General features: G+C 43.6%; 12 non-coding genes across 12 annotated transcripts; all 12 read right to left on the bottom strand.

The window, feature by feature from the left end:
- Nucleotides 1-234: 234 nt before the first annotated feature.
- LOC136743715 (5S ribosomal RNA) lies at nt 235-353 on the bottom strand. Its single transcript, XR_010815767.1, has one exon. It is a non-coding gene; the product is annotated as a 5S ribosomal RNA (ribosomal RNA).
- A 1,055-nt stretch (nt 354-1,408) lies between these two features.
- On the bottom strand, nt 1,409-1,527 carry LOC136743532 (5S ribosomal RNA). The gene has a single exon (XR_010815591.1). It is a non-coding gene; the product is annotated as a 5S ribosomal RNA (ribosomal RNA).
- A 1,055-nt stretch (nt 1,528-2,582) lies between these two features.
- Nucleotides 2,583-2,701, bottom strand: LOC136743599 (5S ribosomal RNA). Its single transcript, XR_010815655.1, has one exon. It is a non-coding gene; the product is annotated as a 5S ribosomal RNA (ribosomal RNA).
- A 1,066-nt stretch (nt 2,702-3,767) lies between these two features.
- On the bottom strand, nt 3,768-3,886 carry LOC136743441 (5S ribosomal RNA). Its single transcript, XR_010815503.1, has one exon. It is a non-coding gene; the product is annotated as a 5S ribosomal RNA (ribosomal RNA).
- A 1,056-nt stretch (nt 3,887-4,942) lies between these two features.
- Nucleotides 4,943-5,061, bottom strand: LOC136743440 (5S ribosomal RNA). Its single transcript, XR_010815502.1, has one exon. It is a non-coding gene; the product is annotated as a 5S ribosomal RNA (ribosomal RNA).
- Nucleotides 5,062-6,117: 1,056 nt separating this feature from the next.
- Nucleotides 6,118-6,236, bottom strand: LOC136743603 (5S ribosomal RNA). The gene has a single exon (XR_010815659.1). It is a non-coding gene; the product is annotated as a 5S ribosomal RNA (ribosomal RNA).
- Nucleotides 6,237-7,292: 1,056 nt separating this feature from the next.
- On the bottom strand, nt 7,293-7,411 carry LOC136743438 (5S ribosomal RNA). The gene has a single exon (XR_010815500.1). It is a non-coding gene; the product is annotated as a 5S ribosomal RNA (ribosomal RNA).
- A 1,056-nt stretch (nt 7,412-8,467) lies between these two features.
- On the bottom strand, nt 8,468-8,586 carry LOC136743437 (5S ribosomal RNA). Its single transcript, XR_010815499.1, has one exon. It is a non-coding gene; the product is annotated as a 5S ribosomal RNA (ribosomal RNA).
- Nucleotides 8,587-9,652: 1,066 nt separating this feature from the next.
- Nucleotides 9,653-9,771, bottom strand: LOC136743704 (5S ribosomal RNA). Its single transcript, XR_010815757.1, has one exon. It is a non-coding gene; the product is annotated as a 5S ribosomal RNA (ribosomal RNA).
- Nucleotides 9,772-10,826: 1,055 nt separating this feature from the next.
- On the bottom strand, nt 10,827-10,945 carry LOC136743489 (5S ribosomal RNA). Its single transcript, XR_010815549.1, has one exon. It is a non-coding gene; the product is annotated as a 5S ribosomal RNA (ribosomal RNA).
- Nucleotides 10,946-11,999: 1,054 nt separating this feature from the next.
- Nucleotides 12,000-12,118, bottom strand: LOC136743676 (5S ribosomal RNA). The gene has a single exon (XR_010815730.1). It is a non-coding gene; the product is annotated as a 5S ribosomal RNA (ribosomal RNA).
- Nucleotides 12,119-13,183: 1,065 nt separating this feature from the next.
- LOC136743675 (5S ribosomal RNA) lies at nt 13,184-13,302 on the bottom strand. The gene has a single exon (XR_010815729.1). It is a non-coding gene; the product is annotated as a 5S ribosomal RNA (ribosomal RNA).
- Between the last annotated feature and the right edge of the window lie 499 nt (nt 13,303-13,801).

Genomic DNA, 13,801 nt, shown 5'->3' with positions numbered 1-13,801 from the left:
GTAATTGTGTCATTTCTTGATGAGAAAGATTAGGCAACATTTAGTCACTTCTAGCCATGATGCTCAATTTAGTTACGAATGTACCCTAGTTACTAGGGACCGTTTACGTTGGAGAACAAGATCTATTGTATGCCTGTGTATTTGGGGAAGTCAAATCTGAAATAATGATGAAATTGTGTGTATCCAAAGTTAAAACTCGTGATTTGTCGCCCTCTGGTGTGTAAAAGGTGCAAAAGCTTACAGCACCTGGTATTCCCAGGCAGTCTCCCATCCAAGTGCTGACCAGGCCCGAGCCTGCTTGGCTTCCGAGATCGGACGAGATCGGGCGTATTCAGGCTAGAATGGCCATAAGCCAGGGAGGCTGTTCCTGACGCTCTACTTAAAGGGAAGGCAATATCCGTTTCTGCCGTTCATACTTACAGTTGAACTGTCTCTCTACTCTAAAGCCCGGGACACACCAGCGCGCCGCAGACTGTCCCTGCTAACACGCCACGTTGTGGCAACGTTGTGCGTTAGCTGGGGTGCCACACCAGACCGGAACTATATTTTACAAAACGAACACATTGTCTTGATAAAACAGCTGTAATTGAGTGCCTGTCACGCCAGTCAAGCGCAATCTTGAGAAGGTGTGCATTTCAGTAAGGATTTCAATTGACATGCAGTATGAAACTGAAAGGAGGTTGCATCACTATGATGCATAACATTGCATGTAGTGTATTTTCAAGTGTGTGCATTCATCCTGTTGTCATTTTGTTTTGAAAGCAGATGAATCATTCAACAGGTTGCTGAGACAAATGTAAACCAGTAAAACATATGAAGAGAAACAAACCTTGAATATAAGTTCAGTTGTTTAAACATTTGACAAACTATGGTGAGGGGGTAAGAAAACACACAAATCCAGCAGCTCCTGTATTTCAATACACCAGAACCCAATATTATTGGCGAGTCGGGTAGTCCATCATCACAGTTCGAGGGCAGGCATCATTTCAGTAATTTCATCCCGTTGCATTCACATCCGTGCCTTGAATGAGATTGAATGTGATCTTTGCTCTCAAGTACGTTCCCAAGTTTTACACTTTCGTGCTTTGCATGAATGGGAATGGAACCGTGTGTGTTGAATGAGGCTCCTTGTGAGCACTGAACTTTGTCCGGTGGAGTTCCTTTTTGTGTTGCTGTAATTGTGTCATTTCTTGATGAGAAAGATTAGGCAACATTTAGTCACTTCTAGCCATGATGCTCAATTTATTTACGAATGTACCCTAGTTACTAGGGACCGTTTACGTTGGAGAACAAGATCTATTGTATGCCTGTGTATTTGGGGAAGTAAAATCTGAAATAATGATGAAATTGTGTGTATCCAAAGTTAAAACTCGTGATTTGTCGCCCTCTGGTGTGTAAAAGGTGCAAAAGCTTACAGCACCTGGTATTCCCAGGCGGTCTCCCATCCAAGTACTGACCAGGCCCGAGCCTGCTTGGCTTCCGAGATCGGACGAGATCGGGCGTATTCAGGCTAGTATGGCCGTAAGCCAGGGAGGCTGTCCCTGACGCTCTATTTAAAGGGAAGGCAATATCCGTTTCTGCCATTCATACTTACAGTTGAACTGTCTCTCTACTCTAAAGCCCGGGACACACCAGCGCGCCGCAGACAGTCCCTGCTAACACGCCACGTTGTGGCAACGTTGTGCGTTAGCTGGGGTGCCACACCAGACCGGAACTATATTTTACAAATCGAACACATTGTCTTGATAAAACAGCTGTAATTGAGTGCCTGACACGCCAGTCAAGCGCAATCTTGAGAAGGTGTGCATTTCAGTAAGGATTTCAATTGACATGCAGTATGAAACTGAAAGGAGGTTGCATCACTATGATGCATAACATTGCATGTATTGTATTTTCAAGTGTGTGCATTCATCCTGTTGTCATTTTGTTTTGAAAGCAGAAGAATCATTCAACAGGTTGCTGAGACAAATGTAAACCAGTAAAACATATGAAGAGAAACAAACCTTGAATATAAGTTCAGTTGTTTAAACATTTGACAAACTATGGTGAGGGGGTAAGAAAACACACAAATCCAGCAGCTCCTGTATTTCAATACACCAGAACCCAATATTATTGGCGAATCAGGTAGTCCATCATCACAGTTCGAGGGCAGGCATCATTTCAGTAATTTCATCCCGTTGCATTCACATCCGTGCCTTGAATGAGATTGAATGTGATCTTTGCTCTCAAGTATGTTCCCAAGTTTTACACTTTCGTGCTTTGCATGAATGGGAATGGAACCGTGTGTGTTGAATGAGGCTCCTTGTGAGCACTGAACTTTGTCCGGTGGAGTTCCTTTTTGTGTTGCTGTAATTGTGTCATTTCTCGATGAGAAAGATTAGGCAACATTTAGTCACTTCTAGCCATGATGCTCAATTTATTTATGAATGTACCCTAGTTACTAGGGACCGTTTACGTTGGAGAACAAGATCTATTGTATGCCTGTGTATTTGGGGAAGTCAAATCTGAAATAATGATGAAATTGCGTGTATCCAAAGTTAAAACTCGTGATTTGTCGCCCTCTGGTGTGTAAAAGATGCAAAAGCTTACAGCACCTGGTATTCCCAGGCGGTCTCCCATTCAAGTACTGACCAGGCCCGAGCCTGCTTAGCTTCCGAGATCGGACGAGATCGAGCGTATTCAGGCTAGTATGGCCGTAAGCCAGGGAGGCTGTCCCTGACGCTCTACTTAAAGGGAAGGCAATATCCGTTTCTGCCGTTCATACTTACAGTTGAACTGTCTCTCTACTCTAAAGCCCGGGACACACCAGCGCGCCGCAGACAGTCCCTGCTAACACGCCACGTTGTGGCAACATTGTGGCAACGTTGTGCGTTAGCTGGGGTGCCACACCAGACCGGAAGTATATATTACAAAACGAACACATTGTTTTGATAAAACAGCTGTAATTGAGTGCCTGACACACCAGTCAAGCGCAATCTTGAGAAGGTGTGCATTTCAGTAAGGATTTCAATTGACATGCAGTATGAAACTGAAAGGAGGTTGCATCACTATGATGCATAACATTGCATGTATTGTATTTTCAAGTGTGTGCATTCATCCTGTTGTCATTTTGTTTTGAAAGCAGAAGAATCATTCAACAGGTTGCTGAGACAAATGTAAACCAGTAAAACATATGAAGAGAAACAAACCTTGAATATAAGTTCAGTTGTTTAAACATTTGACAAACTATGGTGAGGGGGTAAGAAAACACACAAATCCAGCAGCTCCTGTATTTCAATACACCAGAACCCAATATTATTGGCGAGTCGGGGAGTCCATCATCACAGTTCGAGGGCAGGCATCATTTCAGTAATTTCATCCCGTTGCATTCACATCCGTGCCTTGAATGAGATTGAATGTGATCTTTGCTCTCAAGTATGTTCCCAAGTTTTACACTTTCGTGCTTTGCATGAATGGGAATGGAACCGTGTGTGTTGAATGAGGCTCCTTGTGAGCACTGAACTTTGTCCGGTGGAGTTCCTTTTTGTGTTGCTGTAATTGTGTCATTTCTCGATGAGAAAGATTAGGCAACATTTAGTCACTTCTAGCCATGATGCTCAATTTATTTACGAATATACCCTAGTTACTAGGGACAGTTTACGTTGGAGAACAAGATCTATTGTATGCCTGTGTATTTGGGGAAGTCAAATCTGAAATAATGATGAAATTGCGTGTATCCAAAGTTAAAACTCGTGATTTGTCGCCCTTTGGTGTGTAAAAGATGCAAAAGCTTACAGCACCTGGTATTCCCAGGCGGTCTCCCATCCAAGTACTGACCAGGCCCGAGCCTGCTTAGCTTCCGAGATCGGACGAGATCGGGCGTATTCAGGCTAGTATGGCCGTAAGCCAGGGAGGCTGTCCCTGACGCTCTACTTAAAGGGATGGCAATATCCGTTTCTGCCGTTCATACTTACAGTTGAACTGTCTCTCTACTCTAAAGCCCGGGACACACCAGCGCGCCGCAGACAGTCCCTGCTAATATGCCACGTTGTGGCAACGTTGTGCGTTAGCTGGGGTGCCACACCAGACCGGAACTATATTTTACAAAACGAACACATTTGTCTTGATAAAACAGCTGTAATTGAGTGCCTGACACGCCAGTCAAGCGCAATCTTGAGAAGGTGTGCATTTCAGTAAGGATTTCAATTGACATGCAGTATGAAACTGAAAGGAGGTTGCATCACTATGATGCATAACATTGCATGTATTGTATTTTCAAGTGTGTGCATTCATCCTGTTGTCATTTTGTTTTGAAAGCAGAAGAATCATTCAACAGGTTGCTGAGACAAATGTAAACCAGTAAAACATATGAAGAGAAACAAACCTTGAATATAAGTTCAGTTGTTTAAACATTTGACAAACTATGGTGAGGGGGTAAGAAAACACACAAATCCAGCAGCTCCTGTATTTCAATACACCAGAACCCAATATTATTGGCGAGTCGGGTAGTCCATCATCACAGTTCGAGGGCAGGCATCATTTCAGTAATTTCATCCCGTTGCATTCACATCCGTGCCTTGAATGAGATTCAATGTGATCTTTGCTCTCAAGTATGTTCCCAAGTTTTACACTTTCGTGCTTTGCATGAATGGGAATGGAACTGTGTGTGTTGAATGAGGCTCCTTGTGAGCACTGATCTTTGTCCGGTGGAGTTCCTTTTTGTGTTGCTGTAATTGTGTCATTTCTCGATGAGAAAGATTAGGCAACATTTAGTCACTTCTAGCCATGATGCTCAATTTATTTACGAATGTACCCTAGTTACTAGGGACCGTTTACGTTGGAGAACAAGATCTATTGTATGCCTGTGTATTTGGGGAAGTCAAATCTGAAATAATGATGAAATTGCGTGTATCCAAAGTTAAAACTCGTGATTTGTCGCGCTCTGGTGTGTAAAAGATGCAAAAGCTTACAGCACCTGGTATTCCCAGGCGGTCTCCCATCCAAGTACTGACCAGGCCCGAGCCTGCTTAGCTTCCGAGATCGGACGAGATCGGGCGTATTCAGGCTAGTATGGCCGTAAGCCAGGGAGGCTGTCCCTGACGCTCTACTTAAAGGGATGGCAATATCCGTTTCTGCCGTTCATACTTACAGTTGAACTGTCTCTCTACTCTAAAGCCCGGGACACACCAGCGCGCCGCAGACAGTCCCTGCTAATATGCCACGTTGTGGCAACGTTGTGCGTTAGCTGGGGTGCCACACCAGACCGGATCTATATTTTACAAAACGAACACATTTGTCTTGATAAAACAGCTGTAATTGAGTGCCTGACACGCCAGTCAAGCGCAATCTTGAGAAGGTGTGCATTTCAGTAAGGATTTCAATTGACATGCAGTATGAAACTGAAAGGAGGTTGCATCACTATGATGCATAACATTGCATGTATTGTATTTTCAAGTGTGTGCATTCATCCTGTTGTCATTTTGTTTTGAAAGCAGAAGAATCATTCAACAGGTTGCTGAGACAAATGTAAACCAGTAAAACATATGAAGAGAAACAAACCTTGAATATAAGTTCAGTTGTTTAAACATTTGACAAACTATGGTGAGGGGGTAAGAAAACACACAAATCCAGCAGCTCCTGTATTTCAATACACCAGAACCCAATATTATTGGCGAGTCGGGTAGTCCATCATCACAGTTCGAGGGCAGGCATCATTTCAGTAATTTCACCCCGTTGCATTCACATCCGTGCCTTGAATGAGATTGAATGTGATCTTTGCTCTCAAGTATGTTCCCAAGTTTTACACTTTCGTGCTTTGCATGAATGGGAATGGAACCGTGTGTGTTGAATGAGGCTCCTTGTGAGCACTGATCTTTGTCCGGTGGAGTTCCTTTTTGTGTTGCTGTAATTGTGTCATTTCTCGATGAGAAAGATTAGGCAACATTTAGTCACTTCTAGCCATGATGCTCAATTTATTTACGAATGTACCCTTGTTACTAGGGACCGTTTACGTTGGAGAACAAGATCTATTGTATGCCTGTGTATTTGGGGAAGTCAAATCTGAAATAATGATGAAATTGCGTGTATCCAAAGTTAAAACTCGTGATTTGTCGCGCTCTGGTGTGTAAAAGATGCAAAAGCTTACAGCACCTGGTATTCCCAGGGGGTCTCCCATTCAAGTACTGACCAGGCCAGAGCCTGCTTAGCTTCCGAGATCGGACGAGATCGGGCGTATTCAGGCTAGTATGGCCGTAAGCCAGGGAGGCTGTCCCTGACGCTCTACTTAAAGGGATGGCAATATCCGTTTCTGCCGTTCATACTTACAGTTGAACTGTCTCTCTACTCTAAAGCCCGGGACACACCAGCGCGCCGCAGACAGTCCCTGCTAATATGCCACGTTGTGGCAACGTTGTGCGTTAGCTGGGGTGCCACACCAGACCGGAACTATATTTTACAAAACGAACACATTTGTCTTGATAAAACAGCTGTAATTGAGTGCCTGACACGCCAGTCAAGCGCAATCTTGAGAAGGTGTGCATTTCAGTAAGGATTTCAATTGACATGCAGTATGAAACTGAAAGGAGGTTGCATCACTATGATGCATAACATTGCATGTATTGTATTTTCAAGTGTGTGCATTCATCCTGTTGTCATTTTGTTTTGAAAGCAGAAGAATCATTCAACAGGTTGCTGAGACAAATGTAAACCAGTAAAACATATGAAGAGAAACAAACCTTGAATATAAGTTCAGTTGTTTAAACATTTGACAAACTATGGTGAGGGGGTAAGAAAACACACAAATCCAGCAGCTCCTGTATTTCAATACACCAGAACCCAATATTATTGGCGAGTCGGGTAGTCCATCATCACAGTTCGAGGGCAGGCATCATTTCAGTAATTTCACCCCGTTGCATTCACATCCGTGCCTTGAATGAGATTGAATGTGATCTTTGCTCTCAAGTATGTTCCCAAGTTTTACACTTTCGTGCTTTGCATGAATGGGAATGGAACCGTGTGTGTTGAATGAGGCTCCTTGTGAGCACTGATCTTTGTCCGGTGGAGTTCCTTTTTGTGTTGCTGTAATTGTGTCATTTCTCGATGAGAAAGATTAGGCAACATTTAGTCACTTCTAGCCATGATGCTCAATTTATTTACGAATGTACCCTAGTTACTAGGGACCGTTTACGTTGGAGAACAAGATCTATTGTATGCCTGTGTATTTGGGGAAGTCAAATCTGAAATAATGATGAAATTGCGTGTATCCAAAGTTAAAACTCGTGATTTGTCGCGCTCTGGTGTGTAAAAGATGCAAAAGCTTACAGCACCTGGTATTCCCAGGCGGTCTCCCATCCAAGTACTGACCAGGCCCGAGCCTGCTTAGCTTCCGAGATCGGACGAGATCGGGCGTATTCAGGCTAGTATGGCCGTAAGCCAGGGAGGCTGTCCCTGACGCTCTACTTAAAGGGATGGCAATATCCGTTTCTGCCGTTCATACTTACAGTTGAACTGTCTCTCTACTCTAAAGCCCGGGACACACCAGCGCGCCGCAGACAGTCCCTGCTAATATGCCACGTTGTGGCAACGTTGTGCGATAGCTGGGGTGCCACACCAGACCGGAACTATATTTTACAAAACGAACACATTTGTCTTGATAAAACAGCTGTAATTGAGTGCCTGACACGCCAGTCAAGCGCAATCTTGAGAAGGTGTGCATTTCAGTAAGGATTTCAATTGACATGCAGTATGAAACTGAAAGGAGGTTGCATCACTATGATGCATAACATTGCATGTATTGTATTTTCAAGTGTGTGCATTCATCCTGTTGTCATTTTGTTTTGAAAGCAGAAGAATCATTCAACAGGTTGCTGAGACAAATGTAAACCAGTAAAACATATGAAGAGAAACAAACCTTGAATATAAGTTCAGTTGTTTAAACATTTGACAAACTATGGTGAGGGGGTAAGAAAACACACAAATCCAGCAGCTCCTGTATTTCAATACACCAGAACCCAATATTATTGGCGAGTCGGGTAGTCCATCATCACAGTTCGAGGGCAGGCATCATTTCAGTAATTTCATCCCGTTGCATTCACATCCGTGCCTTGAATGAGATTGAATGTGATCTTTGCTCTCAAGTATGTTCCCAAGTTTTACACTTTCGTGCTTTGCATGAATGGGAATGGAACCGTGTGTGTTGAATGAGGCTCCTTGTGAGCACTGAACTTTGTCCGGTGGAGTTCCTTTTTGTGTTGCTGTAATTGTGTCATTTCTCGATGAGAAAGATTAGGCAACATTTAGTCACTTCTAGCCATGATGCTCAATTTATTTACGAATGTACCCTAGTTACTAGGGACCGTTTACGTTGGAGAACAAGATCTAATGTATGCCTGTGTATTTGGGGAAGTCAAATCTGAAATAATGATGAAATTGCGTGTATCCAAAGTTAAAACTCGTGATTTGTCGCCCTCTGGTGTGTAAAAGATGCAAAAGCTTACAGCACCTGGTATTCCCAGGCGGTCTCCCATCCAAGTACTGACCAGGCCCGAGCCTGCTTAGCTTCCGAGATCGGACGAGATCGGGCGTATTCAGGCTAGTATGGCCGTAAGCCAGGGAGGCTGTCCCTGACGCTCTACTTAAAGGGAAGGCAATATCCGTTTCTGCCGTTCATACTTACAGTTGAACTGTCTCTCTACTCTAAAGCCCGGGACACACCAGCGCGCCGCAGACAGTCCCTGCTAACACGCCACGTTGTGGCAACATTGTGGCAACGTTGTGCGTTAGCTGGGGTGCCACACCAGACCGGAACTATATATTACAAAACGAACACATTGTCTTGATAAAACAGCTGTAATTGAGTGCCTGACACGCCAGTCAAGCGCAATCTTGACAAGGTGTGCATTTCAGTAAGGATTTCAATTGACATGCAGTATGAAACTGAAAGGAGGTTGCATCACTATGATGCATAACATTGCATGTATTGTATTTTCAAGTGTGTGCATTCATCCTGTTGTCATTTTGTTTTGAAAGCAGAAGAATCATTCAACAGGTTGCTGAGACAAATGTAAACCAGTAAAACATATGAAGAGAAACAAACCTTGAATATAAGTTCAGTTGTTTAAACATTTGACAAACTATGGTGAGGGGGTAAGAAAACATACAAATCCAGCAGCTCCTGTATTTCAATACACCAGAACCCAACATGATTGGCGAGTCGGGTAGTCCATCATCACAGTTCGAGGGCAGGCATCATTTCAGTAATTTCATCCCGTTGCATTCACATCCGTGCCTTGAATGAGATTGAATGTGATCTTTGCTCTCAAGTATGTTCCCAAGTTTTACACTTTCTTGCTTTGCATGAATGGGAATGGAACCGTGTGTGTTGAATGAGGCTCCTTGTGAGCACTGAACTTTGTCCGGTGGAGTTCCTTTTTGTGTTGCTGTAATTGTGTCATTTCTCGATGAGAAAGATTAGGCAACATTTAGTCACTTCTAGCCATGATGCTCAATTTAGTTACGAATGTACCCTAGTTACTAGGGACCGTTTACGTTGGAGAACAAGATCTATTGTATGCCTGTGTATTTGGGGAAGTAAAATCTGAAATAATGATGAAATTGTGTGTATCCAAAGTTAAAACTCGTGATTTGTCGCCCTCTGGTGTGTAAAAGGTGCAAAAGCTTACAGCACCTGGTATTCCCAGGCGGTCTCCCATCCAAGTGCTGACCAGGCCCGAGCCTGCTTGGCTTCCGAGATCGGACGAGATCGGGCGTATTCAGGCTAGAATGGCCATAAGCCAGGGAGGCTGTTCCTGACGCTCTACTTAAAGGGAAGGCAATATCCGTTTCTGCCGTTCATACTTACAGTTGAACTGTCTCTCTACTCTAAAGCCCGGGACACACCAGCGCGCCGCAGACTGTCCCTGCTAACACGCCACGTTGTGGCAACGTTGTGCGTTAGCTGGGGTGCCACACCAGACCGGAACTATATTTTACAAAACGAACACATTGTCTTGATAAAACAGCTGTAATTGAGTGCCTGACACGCCAGTCAAGCGCAATCTTGAGAAGGTGTGCATTTCAGTAAGGATTTCAATTGACATGCAGTATGAAACTGAAAGGAGGTTGCATCACTATGATGCATAACATTGCATGTAGTGTATTTTCAAGTGTGTGCATTCATCCTGTTGTCATTTTGTTTTGAAAGCAGATGAATCATTCAACAGGTTGCTGAGACAAATGTAAACCAGTAAAACATATGAAGAGAAACAAACCTTGAATATAAGTTCAGTTGTTTAAACATTTGACAAACTATGGTGAGGCGGTAAGAAAACACACAAATCCAGCAGCTCCTGTATTTCAATACACCAGAACCCAATATTATTGGCGAGTCGGGTAGTCCATCATCACAGTTCGAGGGCAGGCATCATTTCAGTAATTTCATCCCGTTGCATTCACATCCGTGCCTTGAATGAGATTGAATGTGATCTTTGCTCTCAAGTACGTTCCCAAGTTTTACACTTTCGTGCTTTGCATGAATGGGAATGGAACCGTGTGTGTTGAATGAGGCTCCTTGTGAGCACTGAACTTTGTCCGGTGGAGTTCCTTTTTGTGTTGCTGTAATTGTGTCATTTCTTGATGAGAAAGATTAGGCAACATTTAGTCACTTCTAGCCATGATGCTCAATTTATTTACGAATGTACCCTAGTTACTAGGGACCGTTTACGTTGGAGAACAAGATCTATTGTATGCCTGTGTATTTGGGGAAGTAAAATCTGAAATAATGATGAAATTGTGTGTATCCAAAGTTAAAACTCGTGATTTGTCGCCCTCTGGTGTGTAAAAGGTGCAAAAGCTTACAGCACCTGGTATTCCCAGGCGGTCTCCCATCCAAGTACTAACCAGGCCCGAGCCTGCTTGGCTTCCGAGATCGGACGAGATCGGGCGTATTCAGGCTAGTATGGCCGTAAGCCAGGGAGGCTGTCCCTGACGCTCTATTTAAAGGGAAGGCAATATCCGTTTCTGCCATTCATACTTACAGTTGAACTGTCTCTCTACTCTAAAGCCCGGGACACACCAGCGCGCCACAGACAGTCCCTGCTAACACGCCACGTTGTGGCAACGTTGTGCGTTAGCTGGGGTGCCACACCAGACCGGAACTATATTTTACAAAACGAACACATTGTCTTGATAAAACAGCTGTAATTGAGTGCCTGACACGCCAGTCAAGCGCAATCTTGAGAAGGTGTGCATTTCAGTAAGGATTTCAATTGACATGCAGTATGAAACTGAAAGGAGGTTGCATCACTATGATGCATAACATTGCATGTATTGTATTTTCAAGTGTGTGCATTCATCCTGTTGTCATTTTGTTTTGAAAGCAGAAGAATCATTCAACAGGTTGCTGAGACAAATGTAAACCAGTAAAACATATGAAGAGAAACAAACCTTCAATATAAGTTCAGTTGTTTAAACATTTGACAAACTATGGTGAGGGGGTAAGAAATGACACAAATCCAGCAGCTCCTGTATTTCAATACACCAGAAGCCAATATTATTGGCGAGTCGGGTAGTCCATCATCACAGTTCGAGGGCAGGCATCATTTCAGTAATTTCATCCCGTTGCATTCACATCCGTGCCTTGAATGAGATTGAATGTGATCTTTGCTCTCAAGTATGTTCCCAAGTTTTACACTTTCGTGCTTTGCATGAATGGGAATGGAACCGTGTGTGTTGAATGAGGCTCCTTGTGAGCACTGAACTTTGTCCGGTGGAGTTCTTTTTGTGTTGCTGTAATTGTGTCATTTCTCGATGAGAAAGATTAGGCAACATTTAGTCACTTCTAGCCATGATGCTCAATTTATTTACGAATGTACCCTAGTTACTAGGGACCGTTTACGTTGGAGAACAAGATCTATTGTATGCCTGTGTATTTGGGGAAGTAAAATCTGAAATAATGATGAAATTGTGTGTATCCAAAGTTAAAACTCGTGATTTGTCGCCCTCTGGTGTGTAAAAGGTGAAGAAGCTTACAGCACCTGGTATTCCCAGGCGGTCTCCCATCCAAGTACTGACCAGACCCGAGCCTGCTTGGCTTCCGAGATCGGACGAGATCGGGCGTATTCAGGCTAATATGGCCGTAAGCCAGGGAGGCTGTCCCTGACGCTCTAGTTAAAGGGAAGGCAATATCCGTTTCTGCCGTTCATACTTACAGTTGAACTGTCTCTCTACTCTAAAGCCCGGGACACACCAGCGCGCCGCAGACAGTCCCTGCTAACACGCCACGTTGTGGCAACGTTGTGGCAACGTTGTGCGTTAGCTGGGGTGCCACACCAGACCGGAACTATATTTTACAAAACGAACACATTGTCTTGATAAAACAGCTGTAATTGAGTGCCTGACACGCCAGTCAAGCGCAATCTTGAGAAGGTGTGCATTTCAGTAAGGATTTCAATTGACATGCAGTATGAAACTGAAAGGAGGTTGCATCACTATGATGCATAACATTGCATGTATTGTATTTTCAAGTGTGTGCATTCATCCTGTTGTCATTTTGTTTTGAAAGCAGAAGAATCATTCAACAGGTTGCTGAGACAAATGTAAACCAGTAAAACATATGAAGAGAAACAAACCTTCAATATAAGTTCAGTTGTTTAAACATTTGACAAACTATGGTGAGGGGGTAAGAAATGACACAAATCCAGCAGCTCCTGTATTTCAATACACCAGAAGCCAATATTATTGGCGAGTCGGGTAGTCCATCATCACAGTTCGAGGGCAGGCATCATTTCAGTAATTTCATCCCGTTGCATTCACATCCGTGCCTTGAATGAGATTGAATGTGATCTTTGCTCTCAAGTATGTTCCCAAGTTTTACACTTTCGTGCTTTGCATGAATGGGAATGGAACCGTGTGTGTTGAATGAGGCTCCTTGTGAGCACTGAACTTTGTCCGGTGGAGTTCTTTTTGTGTTGCTGTAATTGTGTCATTTCTCGATGAGAAAGATTAGGCAACATTTAGTCACTTCTAGCCATGATGCTCAATTTATTTACGAATGTACCCTAGTTACTAGGGACCGTTTACGTTGGAGAACAAGATCTATTGTATGCCTGTGTATTTGGGGAAGTAAAATCTGAAATAATGATGAAATTGTGTGTATCCAAAGTTAAAACTCGTGATTTGTCGCCCTCTGGTGTGTAAAAGGTGAAGAAGCTTACAGCACCTGGTATTCCCAGGCGGTCTCCCATCCAAGTACTGACCAGACCCGAGCCTGCTTGGCTTCCGAGATCGGACGAGATCGGGCGTATTCAGGCTAATATGGCCGTAAGCCAGGGAGGCTGTCCCTGACGCTCTAGTTAAAGGGAAGGCAATATCCGTTTCTGCCGTTCATACTTACAGTTGAACTGTCTCTCTACTCTAAAGCCCGGGACACACCAGCGCGCCGCAGACAGTCCCTGCTAACACGCCACGTTGTGGCAACGTTGTGGCAACGTTGTGCGTTAGCTGGGGTGCCACACCAGACCGGAACTATATTTTACAAAACGAACACATTGTCTTGATAAAACAGCTGTAATTGAGTGCCTGACACGCCAGTCAAGCGCAATCTTGAGAAGGTGTGCATTTCAGTAAGGATTTCAATTGACATGCAGTATGAAACTGAAAGGAGGTTGCATCACTATGATGCATAACATTGCATGTATTGTATTTTCAAGTGTGTGCATTCATCCTGTTGTCATTTTGTTTTGAAAGCAGAAGAATCATTCAACAGGTTGCTGAGACAAATGTAAACCAGTAAAACATATGAAGAGAAACAAACCTTGAATATAAG

The sequence above is a fragment of the Amia ocellicauda genome, unplaced genomic scaffold (assembly GCF_036373705.1).
Source record: "Amia ocellicauda isolate fAmiCal2 unplaced genomic scaffold, fAmiCal2.hap1 HAP1_SCAFFOLD_80, whole genome shotgun sequence".
Taxonomy (NCBI): Eukaryota; Metazoa; Chordata; class Actinopteri; order Amiiformes; family Amiidae; genus Amia; species Amia ocellicauda.
This window is presented reverse-complemented; position numbering and strand designations above follow the sequence as displayed.